General features: G+C 49.9%; 1 protein-coding gene across 2 annotated transcripts in view; it reads right to left on the minus strand.

The window, feature by feature from the left end:
- The window catches only part of St3gal2 (ST3 beta-galactoside alpha-2,3-sialyltransferase 2), a 57,776-nt gene extending 45,169 nt beyond the window's left edge, over positions 1-12,607 (minus strand). For both annotated transcript variants that reach the window (XR_015048597.1, XM_085843575.1), the window contains exon 1: positions 12,378-12,607. The gene's annotated coding sequence lies outside the window, so the exon portion shown is untranslated. The remainder of the gene's footprint in view (positions 1-12,377) is intronic.
- Between the last annotated feature and the right edge of the window lie 1,511 nt (positions 12,608-14,118).

Below are 14,118 nucleotides of genomic sequence, written 5' to 3' on the forward strand. Positions count from 1 at the left end.
CATGTAAAGATGGAAGGAGAGAACTGACCACACTAGTATCCTCTAACTTCCACATGCAAGCCGTGGGACAAGTGCTGACCCCTTCCCCACCCCCAATCATACCTAAATAAAACAATAATAACAGATTTAGACAAGACAGGCACTAAACAATGTAAAGTGAGGCAGGTAGATGTGGGAGTTGCCATTCAAGCTGAAGGCCCTGACCTCCCACCTAGGGTGGCTTCAGACTTCTAGATCAAGCTCAGAACTGGCTGAGTCACCTCACAGTGAAGACCTCAGCTGACCCCAGATGGGAAAGGAAGCTAGCAGCCAGGCAGGGAAACCCAGCTGGGCTGTAGCCAGAGGCTGTGTATTTCAGAAGAGCCAGAGGAGCCGCACAATGGACTGTCAGGAACGGTTGGGCTGCCCAGAGCAGGCAGCTGTCTGCCTGTAAAAACCAAGCGAGCTGTTTCTTCCTTATCACACTGACCCCTAAGCAAGCTGCCAAGCTGCAGCGAATGAGCCCTCCCACACTTTCGGGCAGACACAATCCTCTGTGACCAGTCCAGCACAAAAGCTTGCCTCCCCCTCCTTGGAGGGGTGGGGCACGGAGGCCCTGTCTGGCCACAGCCTTTAGTTATCTGTCCCACCTCTTTGCATAAAGAACCAAGAAAGTTTATGCTGTGCTTCTCTATGCTTTTTTGGGGGGTATGTGTGTTCGGACTTTACACCTTTATATTCGTAGCCCTTCCTCTCACACCTTCCTCCTCTTCTGAGATGCCCATGCCAGGCAGGTTCTCAAATCCTGGCAGATCGTCTACCTGCTGTGATCCATCTGTGATTCCCAACTCCCACATGGACTTAAGGAAAACCTGACTGGAGCAGAGCTGAGTGCAAAGAAGAAGAGAGAAGCCGGGTGCTGGTGGCGGTGCAGGTCTTTAATCCCAGCACTCAGGAGGCAGAGGCAGGCAGATCTCTGAGTTTCAGGCCAGCCTCGTCTCCAGAGCAAGTTCCAGGCCAGCCAGGGCTACACCAGTCTTGAAAACCTTGTCTTGTAAAACAAATAAACCAAACCAAACACAACAACAGAAAACTTGAATAAATAAGAACCATTTAGAATTAGCTTCCAAGACTTATGGAAGCGGGGCGTGGTGGCGCACGCCTTTAATCCCAGCACTCGGGAGGCAGAGGCAGGCGGATTTCTGAGTTCGAGGCAAGCCTGGTCTACAAAGTGAGTTCCAGGACAGCCAGGGCTATACAGAGAAACCCTGTCTCGAAAAACCAAAAAAAAAAAAAAAAAAAAAAAAAAAAAAAAAAAAAGACTTATGGAGGGCCAGCCTAAGAGAGGGGTGAGCCTTTCTACCTGAACCCCAGACTTCAGTAAGGACTGGGGATGGAGTAAGGCACTCACAACAGAGCAGCAGCTCCTCTGGCTTTAGGAGTCTATCTTCTCCACAGAAGCCAGAACTGCCTGTCTGCTGCTTAATGCAGCCATGAAGGTAAAGAGAAAGATCGAACCAACTCCCAGACGTTTCTGGACCGCACAGTGCATTCTGGGCTCCCACTCTACCTTCCTACTCAGAATGTGGCATGCCTCTGTTGGGTTGACCAGATGGCCTGAGAGCGAATTTCTCAGTAGCCCCCTGAAATCTTTATTTACATGTCAATTCTGAATTCCAGAAGGGAACAGTGATTTGCCTTGAGCCACACAGCACTGTAGGGAGTTCAGGGTATTTATATTTTGTGTGCACCCTACAAAACTCAACCCTGAAGTATAAAGTTTTGCTGCAGGGCTGGAGAGATGGCTCAGCGGTTAAGAGCACTGACTGTCCTTCCAAAGGTCCTGAGTTCAAATCCCAGCAACCACTTGGTGGCTCACAACCATCCATAAGAGATTTGACGCCCTTTCCTGGTGTGTCTGAAGACAGCTACAGTATACTTAGATATAATAATAAATAAATCTTTAAAAAAAAGTTTTGCTGCCCCAAAATTGAGTAGCTTCCTCTTTGCAAGAACCAAATAATTCTATCCCAGGTAGATAGGCGTTTGTAACAAAGGGACTGCAGTCGGCTTTCCTCCCTGTCCTACATAAAATGAATGGCAGGGATGTGATATACAGATCAGGGATAGATAAGAGTTGCCTGTGGTGGAACACGCACTTGGGAAGCAGAGGCAGGAGGATCTCTGAGTTTGAGGCCAGCCTGTTCTACAGAGCGAGGTCCAGGATAGGTAGGGCTACACAGAGAAACCCTGTCTTGAGAAACCAAAAGAAGGGGTAAAAAAAAGTTGCCAAGATTATAGTATGGGTTGAAGAGTCACCTACCCCAGAATATAGCCTACTGGGTGTCCCCTATGTAAGCCATGAGGAATCCCACTTGACATTAATCAGTCATCCTAGAGGTTTCCCCATAGGCTTCATGGACAAGTATGTCTTGCTTCTCAGAGGCTGAGGACATAGCTTCATCAAATGCCTACAACGCTGGCCTTGAGCTGACCTCCCCTTAGCAGAAACTATCTGCTCCCCATTTCACAGGGGGGTCTGAGAAATACCTCCTTACCCTAGAACAGGGTCCACCGTTCTTTCTTACCCTCTTCAGTTTTCTGAGTCTAAAATCATGTCTGGGACTGGAGAAATGGCTTAGCCATTGCTGCTCTTACACAAACACACACACACACACACACACACACACACACACACACTATATCTTTAGAATCTTTTCCCCACACCCCTGGCACCCAGGGCATTCCCCTAAGTGATAATGAAGAACAAACCAGAGGCTAACAGGTTCATAGGAATATCAAGCCCCCTGGGGCAGGGAAAAACTAGAGATGGCCAACCACAGAAAACCCCAGTGGGCCTTCCTGGCTTCTCAAAGAACAAGAGAGCTGAATGCAAAGTACCTCCCAGGCCTCTTTAACCACATCCCCTTGAGCAGCTGCTATCTCTTCTATGCAAAGCCCAAGGACTCAATACAGGCTCATGGAAACTTTAATTTCCCCCTGGCGTTTTATCTCCAAGTCACCAGGTACCCCAAACAGCTGGTACTGCATCTTTAACGTGATATGGGTGGGAATGGGGGTCAGAGACAAGAGACTCAGTGTTCTACTGGTCTACTTTTGCAAGGTTCCTCTTGAAAGCAAAGGGACCCTATGGAAAGAGGCAGGAGGGAGTAGGGTGGGGAGGTATTGTGGGGGAGGGGCTAGACTACTAGGGAGGCAGAAGCAAGGAGGTCACTCCCACCCCCACCCCGTCTCACCCCTTCAATTCTCCTGCCTGGTTCATTCCCACAATCCCCCTCTCTCCCTCTTCCCTCCCAGCAACATCCCCTACACATTACCTTTAACCACAGAAACAAATAACTTGTTGATTTTTCCTGCCAGAGCAGTTCCCTCTAGACCAATTAGCTATTTGTATTTGTTGCTGATATTCTTCCTCTGAAGGCTGCTGACCTGCTAAGGCTGAGGAGGGACTGGGGCCTCTCCTCGGAGCTAGGACTCCTCCAACACCTGAAAGATTCACCGCAAGAGAGGTCCAGCAGTGGGGGGCTGCTCCTTCAGGTCCCCTGAGCCACACAATGCTGCTCTTTCAGAAGCCAAGAGACCTCTGCCTGAGGATAGCCTCAGCCCTCACCACGCAGCAGAAGGTGGCCGGCCTTTTGTACGCCTCTGGCATATCCTCATCCTGATCCCAATCAAAAGAGAAGGAAAGGAAAAGAAATGTCTCTGGACATGGCGGCGGCAGACGGGGCAGACACAGGGGAACCAATGAGTTTGAAAGCTCTGGGTTACATGTTGAGATGAGACTGGTCCTGTCTCAAACAAAACCGAACAAAAGGGTGCCAAATGGACTCAGTTCATCATACACCATGCCTCAGGAGAAACCAAAGCCTGCTGGGTAAAGAACACCACAGAGGCTGATCACCAGCCTCCAACAGCAGCTCAGCAGGAATAACCTTTCTCATGACAAGCCACCTGAAGGAAGAAGCCAGGCTGAGGACGCCCTTAAGCTTGTCAACATCTTTCTTGTTCATGTATTTGTTTGGAGACAGGGTTTCTCCGTGTAGCCCTGGCTATCCTGGAGCTCACACTGAAGACCAGGCTGACCTCAAAACCTTGCGTGCCTCTGACTCCCAAGTGCTGGGATCAAAGGTGTGAATGCACCTCCTGGCTGCTTTTTCAATATCCTAGGCCAGAACGATATGTGCAACATTAATATTGATATCGTACAAATAAAAGGTGAGCATCCACGGGCTGGAGATACGGCTCAGTGGTTAAGAACACCTTCGGGTTTTTACACAGGATTCAAGTTCCGTTTCCAGAACCCACATTAGGGAGCTTAGAACTGACTGACCTCTGTGGGCACTGGCACCTGTGTGCACATACCCACGTACAGCCACACAACCACGGGCAGACACATAATTAAAAACAAGAAAATACATCTTGGGCTGGAGAGATGGCTCAGTGGTTAAGGGCACTGACTGCTCTTCCAGAGGTCCTGAGTTCAAATACCAGCAACCACATGGTGGCTCACAACCATCTGTAATGGGATTTGATGCCCTCTTCTGGTATGTCTACAGTGTACTCGTATACATAAACTAAATAAATATTAAAAAAAATACATCTTTAAACAGTTTTAGGGGCCATATCAAGAGAAGCAAAAGTTACATTCCCCCCCCCTGCCGCCTCTACATTTTCGATTCTCCCCTCCCCGCAATCTTCTCTCTCAATTCTGTAGTAAAAGTCAGGGAACTATATCACAGAGATCTGAATTGATGGATACACACCATTTTGCTCCAGGAAGATAGCCTTCTGCTCTGGGAATCTTCAGGAATATTCTGCATGCCACTCGAGTGGACCCTGTTCCTGCCCTCCTGCTTAGTCCCACAGAAGGAACATCCCCGGGGCTTAGCTAGAAATCCAGGGTGGCTCAAAGCCCAGCTGTGCCCTAGAGCCCTAGATGAGGTCTGTGATGGCAACACGAACGCTCGATTGACAATATGTTGTAATTACAATAATGATTTATAAATAAGCAACGAGAAGTACTTGAGACCGGCTGGCCGGGGACACAGGCAGCTGTCCCTGGTGAGCCCTGCATGGGGACAGCTCACCAGGGAAGGAAGAGTCCGCATGCTGTCGATGCAGACAACGTTGAAGTTCTTTTGTTCAAGAAACACTACTTGGCAAATTCAACCCCACTAGTTAAGAAAGACTTATTAACACGCATTCTGAGAAAAGAGCAAGAAAATACAAGTCCCCAGGGAAATGGGCCAGGCCCTTTAATGGCTAAGGACTCGGGTATGCAGGAACTCGGGGTAGAGAGAAAGGCTGATGGGAAGGGAGGGGGGTACAGAATCTGAGAGGAGCAAAGGGGGAGGAGGAGGCCCTCCTAGGCTAAGGAGAGGAGGTGACAGATTCCAGTGCTGGCCACAAGGCCCCCACCCCCACCCCCACCCCATTGCTCTCAGGTTACTTTGGAGGACCTGCGCGACTTGAGGCACCAAACCTCAGACAGCCTGGGATCAGGAGTAAAACACTGACGGAGATACTAGGTCTGCTGTTTGTTGGTAGCCACACTTGGCTTCTACAAAACAGCCCACATTGCCTCCTGGTAACCGTCCTCTCGGGTGGTCCCCCTCAGCTAAAGGAGCCAACCTTCATCACTTAGGCATCAAAATGTCAGACTCCAGGGAGTCTGAGTATTTTTCTTGAAGAGGATACTGACTTTTCACAGCCCCTCCCAGGCACCTCTTTTCCGTTCCTACTGCCAAGTCCAGCCTTCACTACGTCTTACTCGGGCACTATCTTGTTTTCTGTATCATCCTTCTCCTTGTCCCCTGATGACCCAGCCAGACCAGGTTGCCTATCAGGCTGCCCTTGGCTGGCTCAGAAACCTGTCACACTAACCCCCTTGCCACCTACCAATTCAAGTCCTTGCCTGGCACTTTTTTTTTTCAGTTTTTTTTTTTTTAATTTGGTATTTTCTTCATTTACATTTCAAATGCTATCCCAAAAGTCCCCCATACCCCCCCTCCCCGCCCATGCCTGGCACATTTTGGTTTGGTTCAGTCTCTTATAGCATCTCCAATGTCTGTTTCACCCACTCTCTAAAAAGACAGTCTGAGCCGGGCGTGGTGGCGCACGCCTTTAACCCCAGCACTCAGGAGGCAGAGGCAGGCAGATTTCTGAGTTCGAGGCCAGCCTGGTCTACAAAGTGAGTGCCAGGACAGCCAAGGCTACACAGAGAAATCCTGTCTCAAAAAACAAAAACAAAACAAAACAAAAAGACAGTTTAGAGGGACTGCCCCTTCTGTCACCAGACCTGTCCCCAACAATTCGGGGATGGAAATCTGGGCACAGCCCAGATGTATCCTAGAGACCACGCTACACTCATGAGACTAGCTTCTGGCTCCTGTTCTATCCCCTCTGAGACCCTAAAGGGGATGGCCCAAACCATCTGCCACCTCGCAGGGGAGCCCTTTCTTACCAGAGGAATACTCGGAAGTGAAGCTCTCAGAAGCAGCATCTCTTACTGGCTTGCTCTTTCCTCTTACTTCTTGCCCTTTTTGTCCCCTACCTAACCCTAGAGTAGCTCTCTGGCCCACCTTGTCACACAGGAACATTATCCATAAAGAAAGCCCTCTGCTGTGTATCCCCTACCCCACCCCATCCCCCAAAAGTAATGCTGTCACTGGCTAAGCAGCAGCTAACAGACATTAGCCCAGTTTTTTTTTTTAATAATTTATGTTTTATTTTTATGTGCATCTAGTGTATGGTCTGTGTGAGGGAGTCAGATCCAGTGGAACCTGTGTCACAGACAGTTGGGAGCTGCCATATGAGTGTTGGGAATTGAACATAGGTCCTACAGAAGGACAACCAAGGCTCTTAACCACCGAACCATCTCTCGAGCTCCAAGCCAGCCTATTTATTTGTTTGTTTGTTTGCTTGTTTATTGGTCCAATCTTATTTCTACACAGTTTACTAGGCTTCCTCAATCCGAGCATAATAATGGAGCATTCACCGGTGTGGTGGTGCACGCCTTTAATCCCAGCACTCAGGAGGCAGAGGCAGGCGGATTTCTGAGTCAGAGGCCGGCCTGGTCTACAGAGTGAGTTCCAGGACAGCCAGGGCTACACAGAGAAACCCTGTCTCGAAAAACAAAACAAAACAAAACAAAAAATGGAGCGTTCACCTAGGTCTCCATGGCACATAAAACTACGATTAAATAAAAACAAATTTGCAATAAATACTTTTCTCTTGCTAAATTTTGTTATTTTTGGTTTCTTCAGACTGGGGTCTTGCAACATAGCCCAGACTCACCATGAACTCAGGACCCTCCTACTTTCAGTTCCCAAGCACTGGGGTTGCAGATATGCCCTGCCCTGCCTGTTTTTATGTTTGTATGAATTCGTCTATATGAATGTATGTGTATGCGCAGAGCATTCACCTCTTTTAGACAGGTCTCTTTTTTTTTTTTTTTTTTTGGTTTTTCGAGACAGGGTTTCTCTGTGTAGCCTTGGCTGTCCTGGCACTCACTTTGTAGACCAGGCTGGCCTCGAACTCAGAAATCCGCCTGCCTCTGCCTCCCAAGTGCTGGGATTAAATAGGCAGGTCTCTTATTGGCCTGGAGCTCACCCACTAGACTGGTCTGGCCGGCCGGTGAGCCTCTATACCTCCTGCACTGGGATACGCAGCGCCATGCTGGACATTTCTTTATGCAGGTGCTACGAATTTAACTCAGATCCTTCTGCTTGCAGGGCAAGCTCTTGACACATCACAATCTTTCCCCAAACCTGGACGCTTTACTTTAAATTTCACATATGAAATGCTGACAATGATGCCAACCTTGCAATGTTGCCATGAGGATTCCTCTACACCCTGAGGCATCTACTGCAGTGAGCACACTCAACAAGCACGCAGTGAGCCCGCTACAGACGGGCTAAAATCAGGAGTCCTTTCACCCCTCCCTAACCCTACCTGGATCCATCCCTGCCTGTATATATTTTCCTATATATCTATTTCTCATTGACCTAAAAAATAGATTAAAAATATTTGCCAAACTCCAGATTCCTAGGCACCATGTCCAGTGTGCAACCATAAGAGGACTTTCCCTGGCAGGCACGCTCTTATCCTCTCAGTCTGGAAAATCTACATGGAACAGACGAGGGTCTGTCTCAGTTACTACTCTACTGTATACGGAGGCCACCCTTTTCCAAGTCCTGGTTTCTAAACATCCTGTTTGGTCATGAGGCCTTCTTTTCAAAAACAAAGGAACTGTGGTTATGGTGGGACTGACAGCTCAGCCCCACCTCACCCCCCAGCCCCTTCACATCCTTCCACCCCAGTCCTGCAGGTCAGGCCCTTCACTTAACCTAGCCCTGGGCAGCTTCAGAATGAAAGAACAAGGCTAACAGGCACAGCTGGCATAACAAGCCTTGGTGGGGAAATCCACCTGTCTGGATTAGCTAACCACGCAACTATAATGGCTCAAGATAGTGTCTTTCAAAATGTTAGCCCTGAGGAGCTGATGAGAAATACAAATTCAGACCAACTGAATCAAAAAAAACAAAAAACAAAAAACCCCTGACAACATGGAACAGGTATGCGTCTTAACCAACTCTTCAGGTGATTTCAAGATCTGCAAAGCACAAAGAATCCAACCCTAGACCTTTAATCCTGAGCCTCCCTACTTGGCCAGGCGCAGTGGTACAAACCTGTAACCCCAGCAATCAGGAGATAGATACAGGAGGATCACTGAAAGTTCCAAGCTGCATCGGACTACACGATAGGGCCAACCAGGGCTACATGGTAAGATACCATTTCAGAAATGAAAGCAAAGACAGGCAAGAAGGCTCGGTGGACAAAGGGGCGTGCAACCAAACCTGACCACCTAACTATGATTTCCAGAACTCATGTAGTAGAAGGGACAAACTAACTCCCGCAAGTTCTCCTCTGACCTCCACGCATGGATCAACACATACACACACACACACACACCCTACATGCACACATCTCCAATTAATTACTTTTAAAAAAATAAAAATAAAAACAAAGCTGGAAAGTGGTGGCTCACACCTTTAATCCACCAGGCAAAAGCACATGGTTCTCCCAGTTCGAGGCCAGCCTGGTCTACAGAACAAGTTCTAGGACAGCCAGGGCTACACGGAGAAACCCTATCTGGAGAAAAACAAACAAACAAACAAAACAACAACAAAATCTCTGCTTCAACTTTCCTGAACACCTACTATGTGCCAAGGACTGGGCAGATGAAAGCATTTCAGAAATGAAGATGAATTTAAAGAATGTCCACGGGCTGGTGAGATGGCTCAGTGGGTAAGAGCACCCGACTGCTCTTCCGAAGGTCCAGAGTTCAAATCCCAGCAACCACATGGTGGCTCACAACCATCCGTAACGAGGTCTGGCACCCTCTTCTGGAGTGTCTGAAGACAGCTACAGTGTACTTACATGTAATAAATAAATAATAATAAAAAAAAAAAAGAATGTCCACAAGATCAAGTGCACAGCTCGGCATCAGGGTGCACACCAGTGACCCTAGAACCCCTGCGGCAGGGGCAAGAGAATCAGATGTTCACGACCATCTTCAGCCACACATCCAACCTGAAGCCAGCCTAAACACAGGTAAGTCCTTGTCTCAAAACAAAACAAAATGCAAATACGTAAAACCACCACAAGGCAAACGAAATATCCTACAAAATAACCAAGAAATCCATGTCCCACCCTCTTCCTCACACTGAATTTCCTATATTATCTCCTGCTTGCTATTAAGAAGAAGGAGTAGGAGGAAGAGGAGGAAGAGAAAAAGAAGGAGGAGGAGGAGGAGGAAGAGGAGGAGGAGGAGAAGGAGAAGAAGAAGAACAACAACAACAACAACTCAGGGCTGGAGAGATGGCTCAGTGGTTAAGAGCGCCTGCTGCTTTTGCAGAGGACCAACTTTAGTTCCCAGCACCCACATCAGTTGCCTTACAACCACCGGAAACTCCCGTTCCTAGGCATGTGATACCCTCTTCTGGCACCCACCCCCACATGATCAGACAAGGGGCTGGTGAGATGGCTCAATGGGTAAGAGCACCCGACTGCTCTTTCGAAGGTCCAGAGTTCAAATCCCAGCAACCACATGGTGGCTCACAACCATCCGTAATGAGATCTGGCGCCCTCTTCTGGGATGTCTGAAAACAGTTACAGTGTACTTACATATAATAAATAAATAAATCTTAAAAAAAAAAATGAGACAAGCCTTTGAGAAAAGAACTCTACCTAAGGAAAAAACCAAGCTGCCTTGCTTCCCCCATACCCTGAACCAGAGCGGTAAGTAATCCTTGTCCTGACACCAGGCTTAAAGGAAGAGCTCAAACAGAAACACATGAGGGCACGAAAGACAGAGCTGTGCATGCTGTGGCCTGTGTGCTGAGGTCAAAGGGCAACCTTTATGGAGTCAAGTCTCTCCTTCCAATTTATTCAGGTCCCAGGGGTTGAACTCAGGTCGCCAGTCTTGTTTGGTGAGTACATCTCATAGACACCCCCCTTTTGGTGACAAGATCCATCTCATAGACACCCCCCTTTTGGTGACAAGATCTTATTACATAGCCTAGGGTCCCTTGAAATGATAATCCTCTTGTTATCCTGAATGCTGCTGGCATAACAGGTGTGGCCACCATGCCTGATTCGGGGTGACTCTTCAAAACTAGTTCTATCTTTTGGGGCTCTCAGAGTGACTAGGGCTTATCAGCAGGCCACAGAACTCTGCAGTGGTCTCTGGGGGCACCGACACTCCCACAGGCCCCTGGCAAGCTTGCACATTTGGATATAAACATTCACGCAGTTGGCCTCCTGGCCTCCCTTCTCCAATCTCAAGTTACAAGGTTAAAAGCATCCTACTCACAGCCAAGGGGGGCAGGGAGCATGGGAGGGACCTCGTGGAAGCAGACAACCATCTGGTTCAGATCAAGACTGCTCACTCAGGACCCTTACAAACTTCTGGAGACTCTCCTCCTTCCTGGATGGCTCACAGGTTTCCCTCCCTCCCTTCCCCACTGGGAGACAGGGGAAGAAAGTGTGACCCAAAGGAAAATCGGCTGAAGGAAGACAAAACAGAAAGCAAACAAACAAAAACTGAATTATACAGGCAAGTCTGTGTACCCTCCCTCCCTCTCCAACTCAGAATCACCACAACTAAACAAGAGATCACCGCCTACAGGCAACCAGGCAACCGTGCCTTCTTCCACAAAGCGCTCAGGCAGGCATCCCCCACCCCATCCCCGAGAAGGGGCAACCCTCCTCCAAAGTTAGCAACAGGAGCCAGATTAGCTTAGAATGATGACTAGAGTCCTTCAATGTCACCATCTTCATAGAGGTAAACGGTCCCTTCCAACCCAGACTTCTGAGCCCACCAAGCATGAGGCGGGATGGCCAAACAGTTTCTAGACATTTGTAGACAGGGTAGGAGTATGGGTTACTGACTAGGAATGACTGACTACTTCCCAGGGGCCCCAGGGTTCCCTGAATTCTTCTTACTACACAGATGGAAAACAAGAGGCAACATGGGAGGAGATGGATGCAGTTGGCAAGAGAGAAGCAGAAAGGCTAACTTGAACGAGCAGCAAAAGGACCGAGACTCCTTTCCAGGTGGAGGGCTGTGCAAAGCAGGGACAACAGAAGTAGTGGAAGAACTAAACAGGGAACACTCGAGCTGTATATGGGGCTGGGAAGTTTGATTCAGTCACAGGGGCATGACTGGAGGGAAGTAACGTGTCTTATATGGCAAAGGATGGAAGGAACAAGAGGGACAAGGGACAGTGCTCAGGCCGGCATCCAGAGAGGGCGGGCACACCATAACCAAGTTTCCGGTGGGTTCATGCCTCAGTTTCTCCAAAGTAGGAAGGGGATCAAGCTGTCAGGTCTTATTAGAGAGAACTAGGCCACAGAGTGTGGCTAGGGGTCAGTGCCAGGTGGGGGAAAGGCCGAAGGGTAGAGGAAAGAAGTGAGGATGGTGCAGACAGCTTGTGACAAGGAGAAGTGGGGCAGGGGATTCCGGATGGAGCAGGTTCCCAAGCGCCCTGGGGCTGGAAGTACCACCACCTGGGCTGTGGAAGTGTGGACGAGGACAGAGAACTCAAGGGCTGAGGCTGGGGGTTGCCAGCAAGGAGTGTTACAGGAGCGCCTGAAAGACTGGGAGCGGTTAGATATGCAGAGGCAGAAGACGGGGATCCCGATCGAGGCCAAGGCAATCGGACCCCCGCCCACACGGCGCCCAGACCCGAGGGAAGTTGCTGGGCTGGACCCGCTGGATCTGGGCCAAGCCCGCTGCCCGCACAGAAAACGGTAGGGGCAGCACGGGGCCCGGGGAGCCCCGCATCCCGCCCTCTCTCATCCCGCCCGCGCACCTCAGTCTGCGCTGGGCGCCGCGCGGGCCATGCTTGCCGCTCCTGCCGCCGCCTCCGCCCGTGCAGAGAGCTGCCGCCGCTGCCGCCGCCGCCGCCGCCTCCCGCGCCTGGACCCGTTAGCTTCACCGCTCTCCAGTCCGCCTGCCTCGGGCCAGTCCCGCCCTTGCCTGGCCCTGCCCTCCCGGAGCGCCGCGGCTGCAGCTCAGCCCGGCCCCTCCCCCCACCCCTGCCCAGCTAAAGGGAAGGGTGGGGGAAGGGGGCGGGTGCCCCCTCCCCATTCACATCCTCCCGGGCTCTCCCCTCCCTCCTGCCCCCCCCCACTCGCTCAGGCATGCTGGGATATGTAGTCCAGCCTGGCAGGACCCGCCAGCAGAGCTCTGCATTTAGGACTATTGCTCCCAGAAAGCAATGCACTCCCTTATCTGGGCTCATGGTCTTTGTAGTTCTATCCGGATTTAGAGGGTTAAGGCGCAGCACTAAGGGGCGTCTTCTTCAGTTTCACAGCCATGCGACTCTGGGCTGCTGAAGCCTGGGAGGTGCATTCTGCGGTACCCCAGCCGGGCTTTGGTACCTGGTTCATCAAAGGATGCGAGTAAGCTGAGGATGCCTTTCACACAGGGCTGTGATCTACTGCGGCCAAGCCCAGCTCAAGGGAACTGTTTGTACTTGCTATTGCCAAGAGCCACGACCTGAGCCAGCTGGGTTCATGCCCTGGCCCAGCAAGCTGCAACTGCAGTGAGAGCGCTAGGTCCAGGCTGTTGAAAAGAGGGGCACCAGCAGCGATGTGGAAATAGGGTTTGCCACTATGCGACTGGGCACCTCACATTGTGAACTGTCTTGCTTGTAGGCACCCTACAGCCTTTATCCATTAGGGCATCTCTTGACTTCAGACTTCTGACTCTTAGATGCCTATTCTCTAGGGTAACATGCACACATTTTAAATATTTATCCACATCAGTGTTAGGCAATCCTTAACTCAACTTTCAAACCAAGCTCCAAAACCATTAGGAAGTTCCTAATTGATGACACATCCAGTCTCCAAATGTCTCTAACTGGCCAATGATACTCAAACGACTTCTGGTTCATTAGCTCTGGGACCCTAGAATTTTAAGTGTGTTCGTTCTTTCTCTTATTATGTAACCCAAGGTAGTCGTAAATTCCCTTTGTAAGCCAGGCAGGCCTGCCTGGAATCCATGATGGATTCTCTTGCCTTAGCCTCCTGAGAGTTGGTATCATGGACACTGAGCCATCACACCCTGCAATGAAGTTTGACCAATCTTTTGGGTTCAGACTCCATCACAGAGAGCCTGACCTAAGATTGAACTCGAGTAAACTAACAGACCAGTACCTAGCACCGGTTTCCAGGTTACTCCCCAACAAATCTGCACCCCCAGGTTACAAGCCCGCCCCCTGGCACTTCACTTTCTAACAACCACCAATCAGGAGGAAAGCAGAAGTTAAGTTTATGATTTGACTTCCAGCATTAAAGGCCATAATCCCGCCCGTCGTTCTCCGCTCCCCGCCCCCCAATCAGATGTGTACCAGACTAGAGACCCACTTCTTGCCTCTAAAAATGCTTGCCTGAAACTAGGTTCAGGGCTCCACTTTCCTACTGTGTCAGCGTTGGTAGGAGACAGGGAGCGGGGGGGGGGGGGGGGGGGGGGAGCTCAAACTTAAACAAAGAGACCCTAATGCGATTGCATCTGATTTGGCTCCTTGGTAGTCTTTTCAGGATTCACGA

Source organism: Mus caroli, unplaced genomic scaffold, assembly GCF_978045245.1.
Source record: "Mus caroli unplaced genomic scaffold, Mus_caroli_1 scaffold_10, whole genome shotgun sequence".
Lineage (NCBI taxonomy): Eukaryota > Metazoa > Chordata > Mammalia > Rodentia > Muridae > Mus > Mus caroli.